The following is a 3053-nucleotide window of genomic DNA, read 5'->3' as shown; positions in this document are numbered from 1 at the left end:
TGTTTCTAGTTTGTAGATGGCTATTTTCTCATTGTATCCTCACATGGGAGAGAAAAAAATATCACCTCTCTTGTGTCTCTTCTTATAAGGAAACTAATACCATTCGTTTTGGTTTCTTTGTTGTTTTTAATTTTTTTTATTTTTTATTTTTTTTATTTTTTAGACGTAGTCTCGTTCTGTCACCAAGCTGGAGTGCAGTGGCGCAATCTTGGCTCACTGTAACCTGTGCCTCCCGGGTTCAAGCGATTCTCAGCTCTTGAGTAGCTGGGACTACAGGTGTGCGCCACTACACCCAGCTAATTTTCGTATTTTTAGTAGAGACGAGGTTTCACCATGTTGGCCAGGATGGTCTCGATCTTTTGACCTCATGATCTGCCTGCCTTGGCCTCCCAAAGTGCTGGGGTTATAGGCATCAGCCACTGCACCCCCAGTAGATATCCACAAATGGTATCTACTGATACCAGCTACTCGGGGGTATCTATTGATACCATTTGTAAAGGCTCCTCCTTATGACCTAATCACTTTATAAAGATGCCACCTCCTACTACCCTCACCTTCAGTGTTAGTATTTTAACATATAATTGTTGGGGGGCACAAACATTCAGTTTACAATACAGTCAAAGAAACAAATGCTTTAGTGATGGCTTTGGCAGCACATATACTAAAATTGGAATGATACAAGATTAGAATGCCCCCTGCTCAAGGATGACACACAAATTCGTGAAGCATTCCTTTTTTTTTTTTCTGTTGCCCAGGCTCGAGTGCAGTGGTGTGATCTCGGCTCACTGCAACCTCCACCTCCTGGGTTCAAACAATTCTGCTTCAGCTTCCTGAGTAGCTGGGATTACAGGCGCACGCCACCATGCCTGGCTAATTTTAGTACAGACGGGGTTTCACTGTGTTGGTCAGGCTGGTCTCAAACTCCTGACCTCAGGTGATCCGCCTGCTTTGGCCTCCCAAAGTGCTGGGATTATAGGCATGAGCCACCGAGCCCCACAAGCATTCCATATATATATATATTTTTTAACTGAAAAAAGAAAGAAACAGGCTGGGTGTGGTGGCTCACAACTGTAATCCCAGCACTTTGGGAGGCCAAGGTAGGCGGATCACCTGAGGTCAGGAGTTTGAGACCATCCTGAACATGGTGAAACCAAGTCTCTACTAAAAACAAAAATTAGCTGGGTGTGGTGGCGTGTGCCTGTAAACCCAGCTACTTGGGAGGCTGAGGCAGGAGAATCACTTGAACCCGGGAGGTGGAGGTTGCAGTGAGCCGAGATCATGCCACTGCACTCCAGCCTGGGTGACACAGCAAGACTACGTCTCAAAAAAAAAGGAAAAGAAGAGAAAGAAAGAAATCAGTACCTACATTTAAGAACATAGTTTGTATGTATGTATGTATGTATGTATGTATGTATGTATGTATGTATGTATTTATTTATTTATTTTGAGATGGAGTCTTGCTCTGTCGCCCAGGCTGGGGTGCAGTGGCATCATCTCGGCTCACTGCAAGCTCTGCCTCCCGGGTTCACACCATTCTCCTGCCTCAGCCTCCCGAGTAGCTGGGACTACAGGTGCCCGCCACCACGCCTAGCTGATTTTTTGTATTTTTAGTAGAGGTGGGGTTTCACCGTGTTAGCCAAGATTGTCTTGATCACCTGACCTCGTGATCTGCCCACCTCAGCCTCCCAAAGTGCTGGGATTACAGGCGTAAGCCACCGTGCCTGGCCCTAGAACTTAGTTTTAAAGAAAAAGTAGGAAGTGGCTGACAGAAGGTAGAGGTATGTGTTTTCAATAAAAAGAACAGCATAAGCAAAGACAGGGGGTTGAAACAGGACAGCAATTGCTGGGATACTTAGAAGTCGGAGTTTGAGAGTGGCAGATTAGGCAGTTGGAGAGGCAGTACAAGAGTAACCGCCTGCTCCACTTTGCCCAGAACTGTCCCAGTTTTGGCAGTGAAAGTCCCCTGTCCCTCAGTTCTGGGCAAACCAGGATGGTTGGTGACAGGAGGACAGAAGCCAGGATGCAGAAAGTCTTCTGTGCCATGACAAAGAGCACACTCTTTCTGTTGTTGTTGTTGGTGGTGGTGTTGTTGGTGGTGTTGGTGGTGTTGTTGGTGGTGGTGTTGTTGTTGTTGATTTTTTTTTTTTTTAGATGGAGTCTCACTCTGTTGCCCAGGCTGGAGTGCAGTGTGGAGATCTTGGCTCACTGCATCCTCTGCCTAGAGGTTCACACAGTTCTCCTGCCTCAGCCTCCCAAGTAGCTGGGATTATAATTGCCCGCCACCACGCCCGGCTAATTTTTGTATTACTAGAGATGGAGTTTCACCATGTTGGCCAGGCTGGTCTCTAACTCCTGACCTCAAGTGTTCCCCCCACCTTGGCCTCCCAAAGTGCTGGCATTATAGGTGCGAGCCACTGCACCTAGCCGAGAAGCACACTCTTGATCCATCAGGATCCAGAGCCAATAAGGGTGACAGGAGGGATCTGGAAAAACGTCACGGGGCTGCATTAGCAAGCGTAGGGGCCACAGTGGGCTAACCCTACACAAGACAGGGGAGGACAAATCAAGTCTCCTGGCTTTTGCTGTCCCACTCATATGGGAAAATTAAAATATATAAAAACAAAAACACAACAAAACAAAATATTGTTAAAGAGGGAGGAAGGAGCTGGGCGCGGTGGCTCACGCTTGTAATCCCAGCACTTTGGGAGGCTGAGGTGGGCGGATCACGAGGTCAGGAGATCGAGACCACGGTGAAACCCCGTCTCTACTAAAAATACAAAAAATTAGCCGGGCGTGGTGGCGGGCGCCTGTAGTCCCAGCTACTCGGAGAGGCTGAGGCAGGAGAATGGCGTGAACCCGGGAGGCAGAGCTGCAGTGAGCCGAGATTGCACCACTGCACTCCAGCCTGGGCGACAGAGCGAGACTCCATCTCAAAAAAAAAAAAAAAAAAAAAAGAGGGAGGAAGGCAAGGCAGGAAGGCAGGGAGAAAGGATGAGACTGGAAGGCTGGAGTTCTGTGTTCATTCTTTCCACTTACCCAAACAAGCTCTGGAA

General features: G+C 47.8%; 1 non-coding gene across 1 annotated transcript; it reads left to right on the top strand.

Annotated features, from left to right (window-relative positions):
* The first annotated feature begins 637 nt into the window (after window positions 1-637).
* LOC116473939 (U6 spliceosomal RNA) lies at window positions 638-740 on the top strand. The gene has a single exon (XR_004249500.1). It is a non-coding gene; the product is annotated as a U6 spliceosomal RNA (small nuclear RNA).
* Window positions 741-3053: the final 2313 nt, after the last annotated feature.

This window comes from Hylobates moloch, unplaced genomic scaffold, assembly GCF_009828535.3.
Source record: "Hylobates moloch isolate HMO894 unplaced genomic scaffold, HMol_V3 SCAFFOLD_8, whole genome shotgun sequence".
Lineage (NCBI taxonomy): Eukaryota > Metazoa > Chordata > Mammalia > Primates > Hylobatidae > Hylobates > Hylobates moloch.
This window is presented reverse-complemented; position numbering and strand designations above follow the sequence as displayed.